This window comes from Nycticebus coucang, chromosome 6 (genome assembly GCF_027406575.1).
Source record: "Nycticebus coucang isolate mNycCou1 chromosome 6, mNycCou1.pri, whole genome shotgun sequence".
NCBI lineage: Eukaryota > Metazoa > Chordata > Mammalia > Primates > Lorisidae > Nycticebus > Nycticebus coucang.
In genome coordinates, this window is record NC_069785.1 from 68,626,831 (window position 1) to 68,652,248 (window position 25,418).

The window sequence follows — 25,418 nt, forward strand, 5'->3', positions numbered from 1 at the left end:
ACAGTGTGAATGGCGGGTGGTGCTGCTGACGAGTGTGCTCCAGTGCGTGTGAGCGAGCACCTGAGTACGCCGGCAGAGGGGGTGTGAGAGGGTGTGGGCACGTGGGTGGGACCGTGTGAGAGTGTGTGTGTGGCTGCTTGGCTGTGGAACAGGGCGGAATGTGAGGCTACAGAGAAGAAGGGACCTTCACAGGCACAGTCAGCCAGGTACACAGAGCCGAAGAGACTCTGATACCAAAAGAAAAATGTGGAGACAGGCCCCAGAGAGGCTGGAAGCATGCGAGATAAAGAGAAATGGAGATCTGTAGAGAGAGAGAAGAAAAAGAAACCAAGAGAGCGAGATTTAGCAGAGAGGGCAGAGCCATCCGCACTTCCCCCTAGATGGGGGCCCTCTCAGATGGCTTTGGTGAGTCAGCCTAACAGTGTGATGGGTCACCGCAATCCCAGGCTCGGGGGGACACTTTCTTGATTCCTCCCTTCGTTCACCAGTTCTGCAAGTGACTAGGAGTGGCTGGTTCTGGTGACAGCACCTGTGTGTGGGAACCTTGACCTACAGAGGGGCTCTGCCCCCTCCCTCCCTGGCTCCCAGCCCCCAGCCCTGCGTCATCCCGGAAGCCTCTGACAGTTGCCCCTTGCCAAGCACTGATCCTGACATGACATCCTTCTTCTGCTGACCTAAGTCTAATTTACTTGGGGAAAAACTTTCCCTGGCCTCCAAATCAAATCACAGGGAGGGAAGGGGGTTGGTTGAAAGGAACCAAGAGAAATAAATGTATTCAGTGAGTGTATTTTTATTCCAATAAAACTTGATTCAATAACCCCCATGAATGTTTCATGTGCAGGAGGCTGCCCCCTCCTGTGGCCAGCACTGGTCTCAGGCCAGTGTTACCTTCCCTTGGAGGGGCGCTGGCCCCTACTTTGCCACCCACCAGCTCTGAGAGAAGTCAGGGAAGGCAAGTCCCCTCCAGTCTCCCAGCTGTCACCAGACTAGCTCCCCAGGGACCTGGCACTGTTTCAGGAGGGGCTGAGAACTTAGGATGGAGGCTCAGTGGGGTTGAGAACTTGGAATGGCGGCTAGGTTCAAATACTGACTTGCTGGGTGACCTCACTCTGTGAGCCTCAGTTTTCTCTTCCCATCCTTAGACATTCTTATGTGGATCAATAAAGACACAGTGTGAAATACTTCAAATACATCAGTTATCATCCTTCCTGGGGACTGAGAGCCAAGGTATGGCTCATCCTGAAACTTTTATCCCTCTGACAAATGTATCCCCTCTGGCTCTGGGCTTGCAAAACAATTTCACTGCTGTCCGTTTCCTCCAATCTTTACCCACCCATTCCAAGCCAGGCCAGGGCACGCTCAGTAAGTTCGCCAGTGGGGTGCTGGTGATGGGGCTAAACTGGGGAGGGGACAGCAAGTGGCTATTGTTTTATCATCACAGAAGCACCCTCCCAGCCCAGCTCAGGTCACATGGGCCAAACGTGTGAGACTGAGTCCACTCCTGGGCAGCACCTGACCCACGCGTGGGCAATCAGAACATTCCATTCCCTGGCCACAGTGATCAGCTCCGGGATGGGAATGCGGCCCAATTAGGCCAATGGGACTCAATCCTGGGATTTTTGCAGGAACTGGGTAAGAAGGTGCTCTCTTCCTATTTGGGCTATTAGGCTGGGAGCCTGTGGTGTCCACTTCTGTTATTCTTGGGAAGAGAAGACTTGAGGATGAAGCCAACAAAAAGGAAAACAGAGCCAAGATGCAGACAGACTGCAGATGTCACCTGAGCCCATGACACCACTGTGTGCACCAGCCACCCCTGCCCTTCCTAGGTTACAAGAGGCAATAAATCGCCCTTTCTGCCTAAACCCTAGGTTGGGTTTCTATCATTTGCAGTTAAAAAGTACTGTTTAATGCCTGGGATCTGAGCATGTCTTTCCATTTTACTAATTGAGGCCTTCTTCCTCCCTGGGGAAATGCCTGAAAATGGCTGGAGAAGAGGGTTTGGGAGAAATGATGGAACTTCCTGCTGGCTGGTCCCAGACCCCCACCCCTGAAGGCACCTTTAAGAATTCCAGTGCAGGGCGGCGCCTGTAGCTCAGTCAGTAAGGCCCCATATACCGAGGGTGGTGGGTTCAAACCCGACCCCGGCCAAACTGCAACCAAAAAATAGCCGGGCGTTGTGGCGGGTGCCTGTAGTCCCAGCTACTCGGGAGGCTGAGGCAAGAGAATCACTTAAGCCCAGGAGTTGGAGGTTGCTGTGAGCTGTGTGAGGCCACGGCACTCTACCGAGGGCCATAAAGTGAGACTCTGTCTCTACAAAAAAAAAAAAAAAGAATTCCAGTGCAATCAGAGAAAGTAATGTTGCCTCCCTACCCCGACCACCCAGAGGACACCAATGTCCTGAGAATTCTCAGCACCTGGGGGGCAGCACTTGCAGTCACCCTCCCTACCTCGCCTGCTGCTCTTGCCCCTCGGCGTTGTCATCAGTCAACCCAATCAATCAACAATAGTGTAGTGGAAGGATGGGCTCAGCATGAGAGAGCCAGCAGACGGTCAGATGCCCCTCTGAGCCCCCATCTCCCCTTCAATGAGATGAGGGGGTTGGACAAGATGAACTCCAACCCAGCTCCAATATCTTTTATATTTATGATTCTTTATTCCATTTTAGACAGTTGGAAGAATAAACACTTAAAAAGAAAAAAAACTCTGTCCTTAACCCTACAATCTGTTGGGGGAATAGAAGACATATATAAATAAACAAAAGAAGTTATATAAAAAAAGAAACCAATAATGCTGTCTTCAACAAGGTGAAGTCTTATGTAGATGATAATTGGCCAGAGTGGTCTGCAAGCCTTTTGGCTCTGAGAATCTTCAGGAAAGAGGTTATGCTTCAGGGGGACAGAAATTCAGCAGCCAGAGCCTGGGGCTCAACCCCAAGAGGTTTTATATAGGAGATGCTGGGATCAGAGGAGCTTCCCAGGTGCCCCTGCCCTCTCCGTGGCTTGACAATGTGTGGAACCAAGACCCAGATGGGTTGGTGTGAGCTAGACAACTCCGGAGGAGGAGGAGGGGAGAAGGGAGGGAAGGGGAAAACACAGGAGCTTGTAAGGAGTTCCTTTTTGCTCCCTATTCACTATTTTTTCCATTTGCAAGAGTTTGCAAATTTTAAAGTGGTTTCTGGCAAGAAAGAAAAATTCTGTGCAGAGCCAGAGGATGCCTTGTGGCTGGAGTGTGGGGACAAGGGAGTCCAGGAAGGAGCTGGCACTGGGAGTGACAGGCCATGTGAGGGTTCTTGAGTCAGCCAGGAGGAAGGGCATAAGGAATCTGGGTCTAGCCAGACAGGTAGCAGGTCTGGAGGCTCTGGTGACATCTAGGATCAGGGTCAGGCAAGAGGTCAGATATAAAGCCCTCTGCAGGCTCTGCACCCGTAGCTCAGTGGTTAGGGTGCCAGCCACACACACTGGGGCTGGTGGGTTCGAATCCAGCCAAGGCCAGCTAAATAACAATGACAACAACAACAACAACAAAATAGCTGGGCATTGTGGTGGACACCTATAGTCCCAGCTACTTGGGAGGCTGAGGCAAGAGAATCGCTTAAGCCTAAGAATTTGAGGTTGCTGTGAGCTGTGACGCTACAGCACTCTACCGAGGGTGACATAGTCACATTCTATCTCAAAAAAGAAAGAAAAAGCCCTCTGCAATAGGAACAGAGTGCCACTCTGGCCCTGGGTCACAGATGGCCGAGCCCTCCTTGCAGGCAGGCCTGGACATGGTAGATTCCAGAACAGGTGCAGGGGTCTCAGGTTTGCTGGTAAGGCCCCCATATGAGGAACTGCAGGAGGGTGCCCTGTGGAGGGGGAAACCTTGGTTCACCTGGAAAGTGAGAGGTTTGGCAAGGAGGCCTCTGAGCTCCCTGGTAGTGCTGGTGATTGTGCCAGATGGTCTAAGGACACTTTGGTTGACCACACTGTTAGGTCACAGACCTTTTTAAGAATCTGATGAAAACTGTGGACCATTCCTACATATATATATATACAACTGCATATATAATTTTGAAGACTTCATGGTCCTGTTGTGGGCCAGTGTATGGATTCCAGGTTAAGCATTTCTGTTTGAAGTTCTTGGTCCCTTGGGCTCAGAGAAAAGCCCAGATGGAGATCTTGTTCTTTTGCCATCAGATAGATGCCAGTGGCAGCTGCTTCTTGCTCTGAATTCCAGGGTACAGCAAACTGTCAGCTCAGGGGCTGGGGCTCTATCCATGAGAGCCTCTAAACATGGCCCTGCAGGGTGACCCAGTTTGTAGGAGGCCCAGCTGGGGCTGGAGACTGTAACCATGTGCTGGGGCCACATGCAGACCCAGTGAAAGGGCGGATGAATGGGTGGTCAGGTGTGAGGGGGCTGGTCAGAGCGCCCTGCTGGGGAACACAAGGCATCTGTGTGGATTTGTGAGGCACTTTATGAATCACCCCCAGCCAGCCTTTCTGAACGGAGACGGAGACGCTTTTCAAAGACTCACAACCCCAGTTGCGAAAAGGCTTCTCTGTCTTTGCAGAGTTTGCACTGATCCAAATGGGGTCGGCATGCTGTGAGCTGAATGAATAGGTTGGATTACAGTCACTGCTGCTGGGGGCAGATAATTACACTGAAGCCTAGACCAAATGCCTCACCCTGCACCCCAGAGAGTGCCAATAACAGGGGATTAAGTCCAGTGAAAGGCTGAGCCCAAGCCAAGAAGGGGGTGGGGGTGATGGTGAGAGTTGGTAGGGAGTGCATATAGGGCTGAGGATGGAGGGGGCTGGGGCTGGGACTGGGGCAGGGAAGGGAAGGGCTGGGGAGAGGGGATGGAGGTCTGGCAAAAACCAGGTGGTGCAGAGTGGGCAGCAAGGAAGACCTGTGGGTTCAGGGTGGGGTCCTGATTTCTGGACCCCTGGTCAGCCCTGGGGTTCCACACACATTCACTCCCCTGAACCCCAGCAAGCCCAGGAGGTGGGCATGTTACCAGTGGGATCTCACAGGGGAGGACACTAAGGCTTGAAAAGAAATGATTTCCCTGAAGTCACATGTCTGAACGGGTGTGCTGCCAAAAAGCCTCAGTTTCCTTGCTTGGGAAACAGGTGTGGTAATACTTGCTTCATAAAGTAATAATGATTGCTGGTGTTTACTGTGTGTTCAGGATTATGCTGTGGCGCTGTTTAGAACACTGTAAGGGTGGTGGTACTGCCCATGTTGCAGATGTGGAAACTATGGCTCAAAGAGGTGAAGTAACTTGCCCAAAGTATAAGTGGCCAAGGCAGGATTTGAACCCTCAGAGGTCTGGCTTTGGTATTTATAAACATCACAAGTGAAGAGGCTTTGGAAAGTGCTTCGTGGGTGGTAGTCAGTAGTGCTGGGGCTGGGCAGGTGCACTGTGGGGAGAGGAAGAAGCCAGCACCTCCTCCTGTCCCAGCTCAGATTCATGAGCAAGGCCAAAGGCAACCTGGGTCTTGCTGGAGGTGGAACCAGGCACCTGACTTGACCGGGAGGGCTGTGGTGTGTGTTGGTGGGGAAAGTGTCGCAGGCCCCTCTTGGCATTGAGCCCCCCCCCCCCCACTAATGGCCTTCAGAGGAAATCATCTGCAGGAGATCAAAGCTGGCCCAGAGTGAGCCCCTTCACTAGCTAATGAAGATGAATCCCAGCCAGGTCTGCACAGAAAGAACGTTAACTAGATGAAGATGGCAGTTCAGTGACTGCGGAGTTTGTATCAGGGCCAAATGGAACCCTGTCTTCCAGCAAGTAGATGCAAAAACTGGGCCAGTGCCCAAGAAAGGAGAAACACACATTCTCTCCACCGTTTCTCCCCACCATTCCTGAGCAGAGGCAGCCGCCTCAGGGAAGAGTTGGTCCCAGGCTGGTTGGTGGGGGCCTCAGTCAGCCTAGAGGCAGGGGGGAGGGGCAGTGATGGAGAAGGTCAAACCGGAGAAACTTGATGCCATGGGGTCTCCTGTCTTTACTCTGAAGACAACAGTAGCACAGTGGAGTCAGATGTGGGCTCCAGTCCTGGATCTTACAAGCCTAGGTGACCTTGAACGAAAACCTAAAAGCCTCCACATCTCAATTTCTTAATCTATAAAGTGGAACTGGTAATGCAACCTGCCACCGGATCCATGCCCATCAGTGCTGTGTGCGTCACAACTGCATTGTACCCCACTTTGCCCTGCAGGCCTCTCAGAACCTTCCCCTGTCCCAACTGCATTGTACCCTGCTTTGCCCTGCAGGCCTCTCAGAACCTTCCCCTGTCCCCTCAGGCTCCCCAGAAGCCTGGACCTAGCCTGCAGAGACCTAAGCTTTTGTGAACTTCTTACCTTGGCCCTGGCACCTACTTTCCATGCTCTGGGGACCAACCTCTCTAAACCCTACAATGATGGGGCATTCCTGGCTCACCTGTTTCCTGGAGATAATAATTAACAATAATGCCTCCCACCATGCCACAATGAACACACAGAAAGAGAAAAGGATGGGGACTCGGGAGAGAGAGGCCTGACCGGCACTTGTTAGGAAATCCTGGGCTGGCAGTTCCTCACCTTGGTTGTACATGAAAATCACTTGGGGACCTTTAAAAATGTCAATGCCAAGCCTGTGCTCCAGATTGTGATTCAGATCTCTAGGGGCGGAGCCCGCACAGGGGATCCCCACCTCCCCGAAAGCTCCCCAGGTGATTCTAACGTGCGGAAGCCTAGAGACAGGCTTTCTGAACTTTCATGTACATAAGAATCATCTGGGAGGTCTTGTTAAAAGCCTAGTTGATTCAGGAGGCCTAGGGTGGAGCCTGAGAGTGAGAGTCTGACAATAAGCTTCCGGGCATGCGGATGTTGTGGTCAGGGGGTCCACTTTGAATGCCACTGCACTGACCAGGGGACCACAGCTTTATCCTCCTTATTCATTGCCAGCCCTGAGGCTCCTCCAGGGAGTTAATGCACCCCAGTGGATTTGGAGCATGATGACGTGTGCTGAAACCCTAACTGTATTGCTGTAGCTATGTGGATTAGGGCAAGGTGCCCACGTGAGGGACTCAGTACCCACAACTGTAGAATCGGTCTGCCCAAGAGCCTTACAGGGTCAGAGGAAGAATAAAGTGGCATCATTTATGTGAAATGTTGCGTTGAAAATACCTGTTTCTTCTTTTACCTGCCACCAAAGGACACGCATTCCACACTCAGTGACATCTCGGGGCCTCTGATCTGGCTGACTCTCAGCGACCCTCACACACCAGCACCCCGCCAGTCCTGAGATCCAGTGTGCACTGGACATGTAGCTGTGGAGACCCTCCTGGGCCTCTCCACCCAGCCCCAGAGGGCCAAGTCAGGCCAGCAAGTTCACTCAGAAACAAGCAACTTCCAGATGTACAAACACACAAAGACTCAGAAGGCCTGGGTTCAGATCTGGATTTGCCCCTTCCAGACACAGGCTGACTCCGCTCAGCTGCTCTCGTAAACAACCAGCCTCCAAATCACCTCCATTATCTGAGGCAGTGCTGGGCTGTGGCGCTGCATGCCAGCGTCTTCTTCACGCGGACCCCACCGGCAGACAGTGCCCCCTGCAGGAAGGCAGTGTGGGTGGGCCCTGTGATAAGGCGAGACCGCCTGGCACTCAGCCTGCTCCATCACCCTGAGCCATACCGTCCGCTGAGACAGTGGGGGCATGCATTCTTCCTGTCCATAGTGGCAGAGCCCCAGATCCTCCCTCTGCCCACCGGGGTTCTGCCTCCTGTTCCCTCACACCCCATCTCTGGGCCACAATCCAGGCAGTGCCTCAGAACCACCTGGTGAGTTTGGAGATTCAGATCCTGCATCCCTTTTCTGACAATTCAGACTGAGCAGGTCTTGGGTGGGGAGGGCAAGAATCTACCTTTTCTTTTAAAACTCCCGATGGTGCTGATGCATGGTCAGGGCTGAGAGCCACTATCCTGTGTCCTAGTCTCCCCTTAGCTTAAAGAGCACTGGGCTGAGAATCAGTAACCCCAGGTTCTGCATCTTAAGCTGTGACTAAATGTAAGTCAGTCAACAGAGTTGGGCCTTAATTTTTTTTATCTGCAAAATGGGGACAGTGAAGACAATTGTCTTGGAGGAGTATGCAGGTCAAAAAAGATCAAGAGTGGAAAACTCTCTGAAAAGACAGAGATAGCACACAAATGCAAGGCGTTCTGACAACTGTGCACCCACCAGCACCCACCCCCCCAGAGTCTCTCCGCCTGAAGTCCCTCACCCGGCAGTGCCAGCACCCCCGACTGGCGGGCCTCCCCCTTGCAGCTGGAGCTCCCCCCGACCCCATTCCCACCCCCATGCCTTTGCTGGACTGTAACCTCCAGGTGGGTTGTTCTTCCTCCCTTCTCAGATTCAAAGCTCACTCATCCTTCCAGAGCCATCTCAGTGGCACCTTCTTCAGGAAATTGCCTCTTCCCGTACCAACCTCATCTTCCTGGCAGACTTTGTGGCCGTGCGTGCGTTGGGTTGTGAGCTCCATGAGACGAGTACCTTGTCTCATTGTCTCTGTAGCCTCCGCAGCACCTGGGACAGAGCCTGGCGCATAATATGTGCCAATAAAGGTTGTTTATAACACAGAAAGCTTTGGTCCTTGCTAGATTCCCAGTAAATGCAAATTAACGCAACAAGAAGGTCCTCTGTTACACTTCCTAAATTAGCAATTGAGGGAAACAAATGATAACGTGCACCTCTGACAGTGTGTTGAAACTGGTACACACGTTGCTGATAATGTTGAAAATCAGAATGATCATTTTGGAAAGCAATATGGCAACATATATCAAGGGTTATAAAAATGCTCATTCAAAAAAAAATGCTCATTCACTCTGACTCAGTAATCCCACTTGTAATACTGTATCCAAAAGAAATCATTCAAAAGAATAACAAGCGTTACACATGCGTGTAGATACTCATTGCAATGTTATAATCGCCCCAAATGGAAAACAACCTAAATGTTCAACGATAGGGGAATTGTTAAGTAAATTATGGTATAGAAACTCAACAAACTATTACGCAGCCATTTAAAATATTTATGAACACTACATTACATGGAAAAAATGCTTATGGTAAAACACGAAATAAAAAACTCAGAATATAAAATTATATGTACATTATAACTGTGATAAAAATGTAGGCATGCTAACAAGGATCAGAAGCGACAATGGGAAAATGAAACTAATTATTGCATTAAGTTGGTAGGACAAGAGATGATTTATTTTTATTTTTAAACATTCCCTGCCATTTTGTTACAATACCATTTTCACAACACAAAACTTAGGTAGCCAAATAATAAATGTTTGTCAAATGAATACAAGGAGAGAGAGAGGAGGGGAGAAGGCTGATGTTTGAGGGCTCTGAATCCTGCCCTGTCTCTATCCTAGGGCAGGATTCAGGGCAAGAATCCTTGGGCAAGATTTTCTGTGGTCTGTACAAACAGTGGGATTCTGGCTAGCGCTGAGCCTTAGAGATATGTCACTGGGCAACCAGAATTGCCCTGCTTTTTTGGGTACTCCCCAATTATTCTGGGTACTTTTGGGGGGAGGGTCGATTTTCTGAGTCCCCCCGCATCCCATACTGCCCTGCAGTTTACCCATGGGGGCTAAGCCATGGGAGGGTGAAGAGGAAGTTCAAGTTCAAGGTGCTGGTGATGTTCAAGGTCCTCTCTGCTGGGGCCATGGCTATGGAAGACAGGCTGAACCTGGACAAGCAACGAGAAGCCTTTCTCTTCACACCCACCCATCTTGACCTCCAAGCCATGAGAAACCATACATCTTGAGTGCCTGAGACAGTCCTGGTTTTCACCTGCTGGCTTGGCATAATTATTAATAGCCCTCTTTGTCTCAAAAGTGTCCCAGTTGGGACATGGTCACATTATTCAAATCTCTTTAGAGCAGGAAAAGAGGAGAGGAAAGCTGCTTCTGTGACTGATGAATGGTGGTATTGGTGGTAGGGGTCTTTCTCCTGGGGGTCCCAGCCCAGAGATGACAAGAAATGTTCTAGGTGGGCCCTGGGTCACCAGCCCCCCACAGCATAGGCCTTCCTCTTCTCCCATCGCTCCACTGACATTTACGCCCCTCCTGGGGCCTCCCGCTTCCACTGACTGTGTAACTCCCCTGCTTCTTCTGAGCTGAGCTGTCCCTTTCCCTCCTCTGGCTCCCTCCTGGTAACAGAGATTTTCAGTTTTAATCAAGTGTACCCCCCTGTCTTCCCAGCTGATCCTCTGCAGAGCCAGTTGAACGCTTTTCTCTGTTCTTGCAAACATTTTTCACCCGTCCTTTCTCCAACCAATGTTATCTCAGCGCTAAGCGGGATCATAATTCTGCCCAGTGTCAAGGGAGTTCTCAGCAATCTATTGCTTCTGACAGTGACAAAGTTCTTCAGGCTCAGACACCTGAGCACACACTCAGATAAATCCAAGAATGACTTCCCATGTACACAGGCCATGTGCAGAATGGCAGGTATTCACATCATATGTCCTGAACATGCCACATTTCCATATCGCACACACCACATATATATCAAAAACTTCACGTGTAATACCCACTGCTCACGGACTTGTGCTGTGGAAACATACATGACATATCCCGTGTACGTTGTGTACATGCCTCAGACCACACATTCATTGTGCACCTCAGTGTACATCACACACACACAGGCTTTACATGGGGCTCCTCCAGTGTTAAGATCCTGCTCAGAAAAGAATGCTAAATTCTTACCTTAGAGGCCATGTTCCCCACCAAGCTGCACAAGGACTTTAGCAGGGAACATTCATTACTGCTAACGAGCATTACATGCCTAATTAATTCCCAAGCTTGGTCTAAGGATCCGTCCTGGGGCCTGATTTCCATTCAGGGAAATGTAAAAAGGGCTCCTGGGCTGAGTTAGTCGGTCTTAGGGCCGACTTTGCCCATCCTGTTGCCAACAGGCCATTGGCGTTATCAGCTTGATGTGAGAAAAACAAATGCCTCGTCTAAGTGGGGGGAAGCTGGGTTTCCCATCTATCCACCTTTCTGAAGCATCAGGACCAAGGTGGAACACTCCAAGGTAGGATGCTCCATAAGCATCTTTTGATGGGTTCTGTGTTCTACCCAGGTCAAGGGACCTTCACTTTTGCATGGAGAACAGCTCATTTTCAATGCCCACCAGTTCACATCTGCTATGCTCCAGTGCATGCTCCTGAATGTTTGGGGGTGATTTGCCTAATGTGCACAGCCAGGACCTTCTCTGCCCAGGGCTGGCTTCCCTCCATGAGATACAGAAGAGAAGATGCAAGCCTGCTGCCTTGGGAGGGAAGGGCCTGGCCAGGTGAAGGGTTAGCCAATTTGAGGTCCTCTTGGCAAATATCACACTGAGATCAGCAGATCCTCCCCCAGTGACCCCAGTCTAGGGTTGTGCCTCAAACCAGCATAGCACCACCACCAGATCAGAGATGATGTGCAGGATAAATCTTTGCTATGCCAGGAGAAGTACTGCTCCCATATTGAGGAATTTGCATGGGGGCTGGGGGTGGGAGATGGGGGGTGGGGGTGGGAGGGAGGGGGAATGAAGACCATCCATGGGAAAATCACAGTGGAAAGGCAATGAGGAAGAGTAGTGGAGAAGCTGAGCCTGCCCTGCAGGCAAATCCATATTCTGCCACCAATTAACTGTGTAGCCTCCTGGCACCTAATTATCTTCTTTGGCCTCGGTTTCCAAATGCATAAAATGGGGTAATACTACATTATAGTACATGCCTGCTATGGTTTGCATGTGCCTCCCGAAAGTTTACGTTTTGGAAACATAATCCCTCTGCCCTCACGAATTAATTAATTTGGCTCTGTCCTCGTGAATAGATTAATGTCGTTCATTATTATAATAGGTTTGGAGTGGGAGTGGCTTTACTATAAAAGCAAGCTCTCTCTGGTTCTCTTGCCCTCTTATATGTTATGATGCAGCAAGAACGCCCTTACCAGATGCAAGGCCATGCTTTGGACTTCCCAGTCTTCAGAACCATGAGCTAAATAAAGATCTATTTTTAAAATTTCAGATTAATATGGGGGAACATAAGGTTAGGTTACATAGTCTGCTTTTGTAAGGTTAAAGTCCGGGTTGTAGTTGTGCCCTTCACCTAGGACATGCGCAATGCACTTGTCGGGTGGGAATTTACACCCCGCCTTCCCTGCCTTACTTGAATTTGAGTTTTTCTCTCACATGAGCATATAGTTGTTCATCGACTGGTTCTAGTTAAGTACTGAGTACATGTGATGCTTGTTTTTCTACTCTTGTGATAACTTCACTTAGGAGAATGTTCTTCTAAACCTCTATTTTTAAAATAAATTACTCAGTGTGTGGTATTCAGTTACAGCAATAGAAAACAGACTATGACAGGAAATTGGTGCTGAGAAGTGGGATTGTTTCAGGTATACAGATAGCTGAAAACGTGGAAGTAGTTTTAGAACTGGGTAATGGGTAGAAGCTGAAGCGGTTTTGAAGACAGTGCCGGAACAAGCCTGTATGCTGTGAACAGAGCAGGAAGAGAGATGCTGGCAAGGACTCACAAGGAAGACGCGGAAAGTCTGGAACTTCTTAAAGATGACTTCAAGGTGATGGTGATCAGAATGTTGATAAAAATAGGGATGTTCCAGACCATTCTGATGAAGACTGAGACGGAACTGAGGAAAAAGGTACTAGAACCTGGAGCAAAGGCCATTCTTGTTATAAAGTGGTAAAGAACTTGGCTGAACTCTGTGCCGGAGTCTTTATAGAAGGCGGAATTTCAGAGTGACAAACTAGGACATCTGGTGGAAGAAATATCTAAGCTGCAAAGCATGTAGTCTGCTGCACGGCTACTTTTAACTGCTTACAGTAAAATAAGCGAGGAAAGAGATGATTTAAAAACAGAATTTATACTTAAAAGGGAAGCAGAGCAGAAAGATGTAGAAAATTTGCAGCCTGGTCATGTAAAAAAGTGAAAAGGCAGGCTTAGGAGAGGGAATCCAGTGTGGCCAGCATCTCTCTTCCTGCTGTTTGCTAAAGAGATAACTAGGCAAAGAAGGAAGCCAGTGCTGTTCACCAAAGCAACGGGAGAAAGGCCTTAAAGGCATTTCAGAACTTTATTTTATTTTTTTGATACAGAGTCTCACTCTGTTGCCCAGGCTATAGTGCTGTGGCCTCAGCCTAGCTCACAGCAACCTCATCCCTCTGACTCAGCCTCTTGAGTACCTGGGACTACAGGCACCCGCTACCATGTCCAGCTAATTTTTTCTATTTTTAGTAGAGACAGAGGTCTCGCTCTTGCTCAGGATGGTCTTGAACTCTTGACCTCAAGAGATCTTCCCTCTTCAACCTTCCAGAGTGCTAGGATTACAGGAGTGAGCCACTGAGCCTGGTCTATTTCCCTTTTGTTATGGCAGTGCCTGTCCTATGCCTGTCTCACCATATTCTGGAAGTAGATAACTTGTTTTGATTTCCCAGGCTCACACCTGGAGGGAGTTTATCTCAAGATGAATCATGCCACGAGTTTTACCCATACCTGATTCAGATGAGACTCTACACTTAGGAATTTTGAGTTGGTGCTGGAGCAAGTTAAGACTTTCAGGTTATTGGTTGGAAGGGTTGTCTTTTACACGCAAGAAGACATGAATTTTGCGGATGCTATAGATTGAATGTGTTCCCCCAAAGTTCATGTGTTGGGAATTTAATCCCTTTGCCCTCGTGAATGGATTAATGAGGGCTCTGCTCTTATAAATGGATCAATGAATCAATGAGAGGTCTGCCCTCCTGAATGGATTAATATCGCCATTACAATAATGGGTTCATTATTGTTGGAATGGCCTTGTTATAGAAATGAGCTCTCTCTGGCCTTCTTGCCTTCTCTCTATGTGATGCCTTCTGCCAGGGTATGAGGCAGCAGGGAGGCTGCCAGTGCTATGCTTTGGACTTTCCAGCCTCCAGAAACATAAGCTAAACACAAGTCTTCTTTCTAAGTTATCCAGCCTGTGGTATTCTGTGATAGCAGTGTTTTCCAACTTTTTTTTTAATTATTATTGTATATCACACTTGAACCTATGGTTAAACTTCCACGGCACACTTAAATTATGTTGATCCAAAAAAAAAAAAAGTAAGAAAAAGAATTTACTCACTGTGCTTTGAACTTCTTTCAAATATAATTTAATGATCTTTAAACATGTTCCTGGCACACCTAAGATCCTCTCATGTGAATCTTTAATCCATGGCACACTGGTGAAAATCACACTGGTTGAAAATACCAACAGAAAAGAGACAGACACTAGCTCCAGAGTTTGTTGTATAGCTTAAATGAGCCGATGCACATAGAGCATGTAGCAAAATGCCTGGCGTAGAGCAAAAGCTTCAGAAGGAGCAGTACAGTAGTTGTTTTTTTTTTTTTTTTTGTGGTTTTTGGCCGGGGCTGGGTTTGAACCCGCCACCTCTGACATATGGGACCAGCACCCTACTCCTTGAGCCACAGGCACCGCCCACAGTAGTTGTTTTATTAGCAGTATGTTATCATTTCTTCTGGTATTACTGTTGCTACTGTTACTATCACTACTGCTACTGCTGCCACCCAACTATTCCTGTTGTGTAAACTCCTCAGCATGGAGTTAACATTCTGTATAATGGGGCCTCACCTGCATAGTTAACCTTCATGTCTCCACCACGGCTTCCTGTAGGCTGATACCCCACACTCATTCCCTCATTCCCACCTCCGTGCCTTTGCACATGAGGGCCCCTGGCCTGGGAGGCCCTCCTCTGTTTAGCCACATTTTATTTCTCCTTCAAAGCCAAAGCTCTTATCCAACTTCCACTGTGAACCACTGCCTCCAACAGCTCAGAGTGAGGTCCCTCCATATGTGTTTCTGTTGTGTTTCTCATGACAAAGAAATGCTTTACACACATGACAAGTAATGAAACACACCCCTGCATCTACCACTAGGATTAAAAAAGAAAAGACAAATTTCATTACGGCTGAAGTCTGTGCTTGCTGCCTGGATGTGTTTTAACCAGCATCCTGAATGTGATGGTTGTTACTGTCAGGAGTCTCTTTCTGCTTTTACCACATATAGATCCACTATTAATATATATTATAGTTTTACATGTTTTTAAGCTTGACATATATGTAAGGGACCCATAGCACATGCTTTGTGTACTATGAGCCATGTCCCCTCAGCCCAGCTGCTTCCCGCACAGCTGTGCGGATGCTCAGGGCACCCTGCCAGTGGCCTCTTCAGCTCTGTGACCTCTCTGCTTTCCTGCCCTGGGAATTTGGGATTTCTCCCAAATCCCAGGAGGCTCAGTCTGTGCAGGCAAAGCCAGGATGACCAGGAGCAAGCCTGGGGCAGCCCTCAGCTACTGGGGGACCGGAGTCCATGATGACTGCCCCAGGTCTCTCCTGCAGGGCCCTTTCTCATGTGCATGTGGCATGGTTCCTCATGGGGACCCCAGCGGGCCTGAGCCCCAGCTGCCCATGGCAGTGACCTGCTCGGTCACGCACCCTGTTCTCCCTTCTTGCCCCTTCATTGTCCTCCCCAGGATAACTCCCGAAGGAGCTCCCTGCATCCGGGGGCTGCTTTCAGGGAAGCCAGGCTAAGGCAGCATTGCTTTTGCCCCCCCTCCAATGCTTTGGGGAACTATCTACCCTAGTCCCTATAGCTCTATTTCAATGCTCCAGAGAACGCAGGGGTCTGAATATATATCCCCTTTCCAGCTGATGAACATTTGTGTTGCCTCCAATGCTTTGCTGTTACACACAGTGATGCAGTGAGCATTCCTGTCCATGTTTTCTGACAGCCCTGGTGTTTTCTACTGGCTCCCAAGTACCGCATCACACCCCGCCTTGATTGCTGTTTTATCTGTGTAGTCCATGTCTTCCTAACTAAAGGCAAGTCCTAGAAGGCGGTGGAGGAGGGGGCAGGGAGGCAAATTAATTCACCAAATACAGTAGAACCTCCATAGTTGACCACCTCCTTATGTTGACCTAATTTTCATAGACTGGACATGCACCACATGTATGTATCAATACAGATGGCCTAGTTCCTTATGTTGACCACTTCTGTATGTCGACCAGTTTGTTACAGTCCCTTAGGTGGTCAACTTAGAGAGGTTCTACTGTACATTCAGGGGAGAGCTGGTAAACTGCAATGGAAGCTGAATTCAGCTCGGCACCTCCTCTGTTTAGGCAAACTTTATTTCTCCTTCAAAGCCATCATCGTGGTGCCACCACCTACTCTCAGATCGTTACTCATTCATTTATGCAGTAAGATTGTATGTGCCAGGCACATTAAGTGGGGTGACAGGCCTTCATCAACTTTCCCTTCACCTTCTGACTCCTCTCTGAATTTTGTTCCTTTTCCTCTTTCTTTCCTGATTCCCTGGTTGGGGTGGGGGGAGTCAACCCCCCACCCCAGGGACCTTTGCAGAAAAGGGATTGTGGAGGCAGAGGCTGCCTGGACCCTACCGTGGCTGGCCTGCTATCCCTGCCAGCAATAACCTGAGCCATTTCTTAGAACAACACACTGGTAATGACATTTCATGGCCTGTTAACCTGCACGCAGATGGTCTGCAAGCAGCAGCTCTGAGTTCTTTCTGCTGGTCAGGCCTGGGTGATGTGGGAGGGCAATGGAAGACTGTCCTAGCAGCATCCAGTCCTCTAATCATACCCACCTGCTCTGGGCAGGCCCTCCCCACTCTCCTGGGCACAAAAATCTGTATCATTTACCATTTCTCACACTTGTCATCAATCAATGGATCAGTGAGCATTTATTGAACACCTACTATAGTCAGGGGATACATTAACCCACTATCTGCCAAAACGAGCTTGTGGGTTTCACATCTGAGTTCCGCTGCTTGCTTAGTGGATGGCTCCAGGCATGTGACTTAACCTCTCTTTTAACCTCAGTTTCCTCTGCCGTAGAACAGGGACCAGAATAGCCTCTGCCTCACAGGGTTGCCGTGAGATCAAAAACAGTAATCATGGGTAGGACCATGCACATAGAACAGTGCCTGGCGCTCCTTGAGGGTTAGTATTGAAGTTCCACCCCTACCCATCATGGGTGGGTGGGGCGAGGGATGGGGAAACAAAGAAGCTCTCCAACTGAGGAAACAGGCAGTTCTCTGCCATCAGATCTCCCCCATCATCCTGGGTGCCCTCTGGAGGGCAGGACTTTATTTCCTTTATTAGACTAGATTTTTCTCCAAGGTGGGGAAGAAGGAAAACCATCTTCCTTATCAGATGAAGAGTCTCCAGCAATAGGAACAGTGTCCTTACCAGCCCAGCTGCTGCCTGGAACCACCTCTTTCCTGGAAGGGCAGGTGATGGGTACAAGGACATGACGCACCCTCCACCCTGACATGCCTAGGGCCACATGATACCACCAAGTTTGAATATTTAGCAGAACATGTGAAAACAACTGGTTGCAACATTCAAGAAAAATTCTTTTTATTATCAGCTAATGGTAGCACTTACCAAAGCAAGTTTATATGTAATAAAACTTTTTTATTATTTCAGTCTTGGCTTAGAGAGGCAGAAAAGGAAGACAAGCCCAGAACCAGGGAGAGCAAAGAGAGGAGTAATTAAGAAGATTAATAACAGAAACTTCCTAAGAACGTTAGCAATGATAAACCAAGGCACACACCTGGCTTCTCTTCCAAGAGGGGGTGACTGGCAAAAGTGTGATTTCTGAGCCCAGGTTTGGGGAGATGTTTACACTCTGGTGTGGAAGAAAGAGCAGGCCTCCGGGGAGAGCTAGATGCTTCTCCTGGTTTTGTTATTAGCAGGCATGTCACTTCTCTGCCTCCGAGTCTCAGTTTTCTCTGTAAAATGAGGTGCTGTTTAGGGAATGATCCTCTAAAGTCCCCTCAGAGGCTAAGGCTTTGCATTTTTGTGTTGTCAAAATCCATTTTACTCTTTTTTTCCTTCTACACTGGGGAAAAGTAGATTATAGCACTTTAGTTTAACCAAGATGTTTCATCAATGCACGTCCCATCGTAACACAGGAGGTATAACGCATTTGTCTCCATTTTACCAATGAGAAAACTGGGTCCTGATGAGCTTGGTCCCCCTGCTCCAATTACAACCCCAAGGTCACCCCTACCACGGAACTGAAAGCAGGCTGAACCCCAGTTCTGCCTCTAAGTCCTATGTTCTTCCCACCATATGATGTGGTTTGTCAGAGCAGATGATGGGAATCAAGCCAAGGTCATGAATCCAATCACCTGGGTCTCGCTGGCACCTGTGCTAAGCAGCACCAGGATCCACAGCAGGCAGGGGTGAGAGTGGGGAATAGGAAGAGAAGGGAGAGCACTGAGGGAGGCTTAGTTTAAACCTCCAGCCCCTGCAGGGCTTTATAGCTCACTCAGGGCCACGATCCTGCTGGTGCAATCTAGGAAATGGTTCCTGAACTGGGGTCCCCAGACCAGCAGCACCAGCACGAGTATCTCCTGCAAGCTTGTGCACATCCAAAGACCTCAGATCTCCTGTATAAGAAATGAATGATAAATGGGTCCATTATATATTACAGCGGATCTACTATCAGTCTGTTAGAACTAAAGAGTTTAAGATTGTTGAATGCAAGAGTTACGCAATGCTGAATGCAAGAACTCACCTGTATTACAGGATACCAAAAATAAGCAATTATAAAGTATAACGTAAAAAAATCTATGTTTGCCACAAAACTATTCATACAAGTTACTAGGATTAAAGTAAATCTAACCCAAAAATTCAATAGTAAAATTATAAAACTATACATATGTAAAATATATATTTTAGAGACAGGGTCTTACCATATACTCCAGACTGGTTTTGAACTACTGGCGTCAAACCGTCTTCCACCCCCACCTCCCTGGCCTCTCAGAGTGCCGGGATTAGCACTCCCACCTGCCCAGCCTATGAAGCTATATTGAAAGACATAAAGTAGACCTCAATAGAGGGTAAGATTTACAATGCAATGTTCATGAATATATATTATATTTATATAATAAGAAGTTGACTCAACCCCCCACCCAATTTTTCTTTTTGAGATTAAATTTGTTATTAAATACCTTCCATAACTCTTCAGCTGCACAGAAACAAAGTGTGGCCACACTGTGGAGGGACCAGCCTCACTTCGGATCCAGAGTCCTTGAGGCTCCATGACTCTCTCTGGAGTCTGGAGCTAACACTCCAAAGTGGTCCTAACTTCCCATTTCTTACTCTCATTCTCTCCTTAGTGACCACTGCCTGGTGAAGCAGAGCAAAGACCAGAAGTGAATTTCCCTCAAAACCAGAGGCAAAGATGCAATCTTAGCAAAAGTGCACACACGAGGGTGTTCAGAGAGTCACCCTGCCCTTGTTATAGGTAGTCCCGAATTACAGATACCCAACTGGCGATGACTCACACTCACAAGAACAGAAGCTATTACAGGTAATAGGTAAATGTACCTGTTCCAACTTACATACAAATTCAACTTAAGACTAAATGTACACAACCTATCTCTTTTGTAACCTGGGGACTACCTGTAGTACTTTTATAATGTTGGCTTCACATCCCACTGGTTTTTCTAAGAATATCTTTAAAAATTTTAAGTATATCTCATATGCAACGAATATTCTGTATGCATAGTTCAAAGAAAAGTAATAAAATAAAACCCTGATGTGTTCCTTCCAGTTTAAGGATGTTGCCAACACTTTTGAAACCCTCTGAGGGCCCTTTCCCCCAATCACACCCCTCATTCCACGGTGCCACTATCCGGAATTTGTATTAACCATTCCTTTGCCATTTACTGCCCCAACTATTAGAAAACTCCTTATTTAATAAAATAAATCATACTCAAAGTCTCAGTGTACAAACAGATCAAATCAAGATGCCTCTGGGTGACCAGGACTGAGTTTAAATCCCGGGCAGCAAGGCCTCCATCTCGCCCCCTAATGGTAGCACGAAGCGCACAGTGAATACCAGGTATTTCCGGAGTCCAAAGGGCGGCTATGCAGGTTAATTTGCATACCCATAACACACTGCCGACAGTACAACAGTTTTCATGGAAAAACACATTTCTGTATTATTTGGTTTTCCTAAAAATGAAAATTCTTGTTTACAGCATTTTTTCTATAAACTTTTCCAGCAAGAACGCTTAAGGGTGAATAGGCACCATCAGTGAACAGGGAGTTGCTGTTACCCGAGGCTTGAATGACGGAAGTTTAACAGCATACTCTGGTTTCTCTTCAGATCGCATAAATCTTTCGCCTTTTACTAAAGATTTCCGTGGAGAGGAACAACTCTGAGTCTGAAACCAATTTTTTGAGGCCTTGCCTTGGCAAGGCTACCTAACTGGTTTAAAAAAAGAAAATACGGTTAGGGTGGGTGTTTGCCAGCTTTCTATGTTACTAAGATTTGTTTCCAAGGAAGGAGAGTGCATTTGGATAGGTTCTCTAAGTCGTGGTGTATCTGTAGAGGAAACGCGGCATTTTGGTTTTCTGTTGTACTAAACACTGAGTTCGGGATTTTATTTTACATTTTTACAGAGGTTGTATTATCCCAACTTTATAGGTGAGGAAACAGATTCAGTGAGCTAAGGGACAGTTTACTCAAGCTACGTACTGCTCGGGTGTTTAAACCATGTCTTGATGACTTCCAATCCTCACCTCTGCTCTCTCCACCTACACTACAGCAGCTCCAAAGTCTGGCACCTCCTGAAAGGGCAGAGCTGAGTCACCTAGCTCAGGGTTCTGAAGCAGAGAGGAAGCCACAGTTACCTTTCTTTGATCACTACCTTGTAGCAGACCCTTTCCCAGTATCAGTTAAAAGTGCTGGAGCTGCTGGTCTTTCCACGTTCACTGGGGTTTAACAAATAATAATGCCAAATGTGGTATCAGAGGGGCTTACAGTCTGACTAGGAAGACAAAGAGACCCTACATAGTTACTAGGCGGTGCTGGTAGCTCAGTGGGTAGGGGGCCGGGCACAGACACCCAGGCTGCAGGATTGGAACCCCACCCCAGCCTGCTAAACAACAACAACAACAACAACAAAATAACAGTGTTGTGGTGGGCACCTGTAGTCCCAGCTACTTGGGAGACTGAAGCAAGAGAATTGCTTAAGCCCAAGAGTTTGAGGTTGCTGTGAGCTGTGATGCTACATCACTCTACGGAGGGTGATATAGTGAGACACGGTCTCATAGCACACAGTAAGTGGCTAAATACCAAAGTGAGTGGTTTAGCAATCTAGAGAGGGGAAAGAAAGCTGAATGTGACCTGGAGCCACTTGGAAGGGCTTTCCCAGTGAAGTGGCAGGTGGGTCTTTGGTCTTAAGTACCTGTGTTGGTGGTGGCTGTAGAATGAGGCACTTCAGACTGGCTCTTCACTGGGGCTTTAAAACAATCCAGATGTTTCACGGATGCTTCCCTGGCCCCCTTCCCATATGATAATTATCTTTTAATGACACACATTAATGCAGATTGGGCACAGCAGAAGTCTAATTCACAGAGACTGCATATTCAGTCCTCCAGGACCCCTCTAGACCCTGACCCCCAAGCCTGGCAAGGTGAGACAGGCATTCAAGTGGGGTTGGGGATCAAGGTCCAGGCCAAGGGCTGGTTATATGGCACAGAGGTGACTGCTCCAACGAGGAGAGGAAGTGTAGCATCTTGTTCGTCCCTCTTTTGGAGCTCTCATATCACTGCTATAATCACTCACTCCCATGCCTCAAAGCTTTACTAGACTAGCTCTAGGGAACAGGAACACCATGTGTGCTTGTATAAGTTGTGTACTGCTCCAAGCACCCATCCAAGAGGAAAATGGAGCTGAAATCCAGTCTGCCCTCAACTACCCTAGTATAGAATTGAGACCACTCAGAGGAAGGGCCACATTTTAATAGCTTTTGTGAAGAGGCCATTTAGGCTGTCCGTGGGCTGCCTAAGACTGTGTCTCTTTGACAGCAGCTATATCCCTGTCCCTCAGTACGTGTCTGTTGTGTCAACAAGTGAATAAAAATAAGCAAGAATCCACGAATGACAGCATGGGATAAAATAATTCTTCGAGGTGGGCAGGTTTATTATTTCTATTTCACAGATAAAAAGTTGACTTTTGAAAATTGGGGAAAGAACTGTGGCTTACACTTTTCTTGACTATTCCCACGCTTCCCAGTTCTCTGTCCCTAAGCTAAACACAGGTTCATTAAGGCACACCATGAGCCGAGTTAGTGAATAAGCGCATACCCTTGAGGGTACCAGGCAGCGAGCTGTCTGCCTCAGGCTCCCTACAAAGTAAGATGAGTAACTTCTCTGCACCTCAGTTTTCCAGTCTGTAAAGTGGGGACACCCACAACACCCACAGTGTTTCTATGAGAGCAAAACCCTTTGGAGAAAGGGTTTTGTAACTTCAGAGTGAAGGAAAGTACTACCAAATCCAAATGGTGGGGGGGACTAGATATGTAGCAGCACCCCTCGCCCCCTTACCATAAGAATGTGACCTTTTGTAACTGTCCTAGGAAATAGCCCCGAGCTGAAGCAGATAACCGGTAACTGGTTCTGAAAGAAAAAAGCTAAGCAAATGTTTAACTGCTGATCTTGTCTTAAGACAGATGAGTAATGAACCAGAGTTCTTCTTATCTGGAAAAGCCCCTATGTCTGCTACCCCTCCCTAAAGCCCCTGCTATGTCTGCTACCCCTCCCTAAAGCCCCTGCTATGTCTGCTACCTCCCTACTTTGTGGTTTTTGCCTTTATAAGCTTGTAAAAACTGCTGTTCAGGGCTTGACTCCTCGGCTCCTAAAAGAGTTGCGAGTCAAGCCCCAGCATGCTGGAATAAAATCCTCTTGCTGTTTGCATCAAGCGCCGTCTCTTGCGGTTGATTGGGGTCGTCTTTGCTCAGGGCAGAGTGGGGGGTCCTGCCCCAAGTCTTTCAAGAGGTGCTACACTCCAACCGTTCCCATGAGCTGGGCATTGCTTTGTGCAGCATACTGAACCAAGCAATTCTGATGTACTATTCAAAGGTTGGCAAACTATGGCCTGAGGGTCAAACCTGGCCTACCCATTGTTCTTGTAAATAAAGCTTTATTGAATCACAACCATGCCATTTTTTCATATCCTGTCTGTGTTTGCTTTTGGTCTATAATTGCAGAGTTGAGTAGTTGCAACAGAAACCTATGTGTGGCTCACAAAGCTTTCAATATTTACTATGTGGCCAATTCCTGTATGAACTCATTTAACTATGAGTTAAGTGCTAATATCATCAGCCCCATTTTACAGATGATAAAACCAAGACACAGAGCAGCTAAGTTACTTGCCCAAAGTCACACAGCAGGAAAGTGGCAGAGCTGCGATTCAAACCAAGACGGGCAGGGGCCTGAGTCTATGCACTTAAAACCAAAATCATCTTGCCTCTCTAGTCCCTAAGGAAATTTTTCTGAGGACAAAGTCATTACAAGGTTCTAGACCCCAAGGACAAAGAGGGCTTCAGGGCAACAGCTTAGAGCCAACTAGGAGGAAGTCCTTGCTCACTCAGCAGGGAGGGAATGGGCAGATTTCCTTACCCAGGGGACTTGATCAGGGCTGAAATGTCAAATGAGGCCAAGGTTCAGATAAACTTCTGGGGAACAGTTTCCAAGGGAGCTCAGAACCTTGGGGGAATATTTTGGCTTCCTGTGGCTGCTGTAACAAAGTACTACAAACTGGGTGGCTTAAAACAGCAGAAATGTATTATCTCACAGTTCTGGAGGCCAGAGATTCTGAAATCAAGGTGTTGGCAGGGACATGCTGCCTCTGAAATCTCTGACATTGTGTTTTAATCTCTTGCTTTTTATTTTTTTGTGTCCCTGTTGTAGGTTTTTTGATTTGGAGTTACCATGAGCCTTGCAAAGAACATTTTATAACCAATTATTTTAAACATATGACAACTCTGCTTACACATGGACAAACAAATAAGCAAAGAGAAATCTAACAGAAATTCTACTCTTTAATTCCAAATCCCCAGACTTTTTAACTTCTTGTTGTTTCCATCTGTATCTTTTTATACTATTGATATTTCAAAATGTTGTAGTTATTTTTGATGGATCTGTCTTTTAGTCTTCCTACTCAAGGGTAAGTGTTTTTACACATCACAATTACCCCAGTAGAGAATTCCGTATTTGTGTGCTTGGTGTTACTTGCATACCTTTAGATAATTTCTTTTTTTTTTTTTTTTTTTTTTTTTTGTGATTTTTGGCCAGGGCTGGGTTTGAACCCACCACCTCCGGCATATGGGACCAGCGCCTTACTCCTTGAGCTACAGGCGCCACCCTTTAGATAATTTCTTTTCTTTTTTTTTAAATAGTACACATGTAACTTCGTATTTTAAAAATGTGCTGATTGTAAATAAAAAAAATCATAAGGCATGAATTCCAATTTAGATCATTTCTTATCATTCATTAATGTCATTTTCTTTCAGACTGAAAACCTCCTTTTAGCATTTTTTTCCTTTTTTTTTTTTCAGTTTTTGGTGGGGGCTGGGTTTGAACCGGCCTTCCTCCAGCATATGGGGCGGGTGCCTTACCCCTTTGAGCCACAGGCACCACCCCTTTTAGAATTTTTTTTGTAGTCTGGTGTTGTTGATGAAATCCCTGACCTTTTGTTTGTCTGGGAAAGTCTTTACTTCTCTTTCATGTTTGAAAGATAGATATTTTTGCAGAATACAATAGTCTAGGGCCAAGGGTTCATTCAGCACTTTGCATATGTCCTGCCACACTCTCCTGGCATATAAGGCAGTGGTCCTCAATCTTTTTGTTTTTGAGAGTCTCACTCTGTTGCCCAGGTTAGAGTGTCATGGCATCAGCCTAGCCCTAGCGATCTGGGCTCAAGTGATCCTCTTGCCTCAGCCTCCAGAGTCTCTGGGACTACCACAACATGCAGGCACTACCACAACGTGCAGCTAATTTTCTTATTTTTACTAGAGATGAGGTCTTGTTCTCACTCAGGTAGGTATTGAACTCCCGAGCTCAAGCAATCCTCCCAAGTTGGCCTTCCAGTGGCCTCCAACCCTTTTGGCAGCAGGGACTGGTTTCACAGAAGACAATTTTTTCCTGGACCAGGAAGAGGAAGCATTAGATTCTCATAAGGAGCACGCAACCTAGGTCCCTCGCATGCACAGTTGGGTTTTCCTCCTATGAGACGCTAAGGCAGAGCTCAGGAGGGGATGCCAGCAATGGGGAGGGCTGTAAATACAGATGGAACTTGGTTCACCTCGCTGTATAGCCTGGTTCTTACCAGGCCATGGGTATGTACCCGTCCCCAGCCCGGGTGTTGGGGACAGCAGCTATAAGGTTTCCACTGAAAAGTCTGTCTGCTGCCAAATATATTGGAGCTGCTTCATATGTTATAGTTCCCCTTTTTCTTTCTTGCCCTAAGATCTTTTCTTTTTCCATGACCTTTGGGAACTTGATTATTAGATGCCTTCACGTTGTC

The 25,418-nt window shown here is 47.5% G+C and overlaps 1 protein-coding gene and 1 non-coding gene across 21 annotated transcripts in view; one reads left to right on the forward strand and one right to left on the reverse strand.

Moving 5' to 3' along the window:
* Positions 1–25,418, reverse strand: part of MEGF11 (multiple EGF like domains 11) — a 407,430-nt gene that overhangs the window by 122,910 nt on the left and 259,102 nt on the right. The gene's annotated exons all lie outside the window — the stretch shown is intronic.
* On the forward strand, positions 20,194–20,309 carry LOC128589297 (U5 spliceosomal RNA). The gene has a single exon (XR_008380893.1). It is a non-coding gene; the product is annotated as a U5 spliceosomal RNA (small nuclear RNA).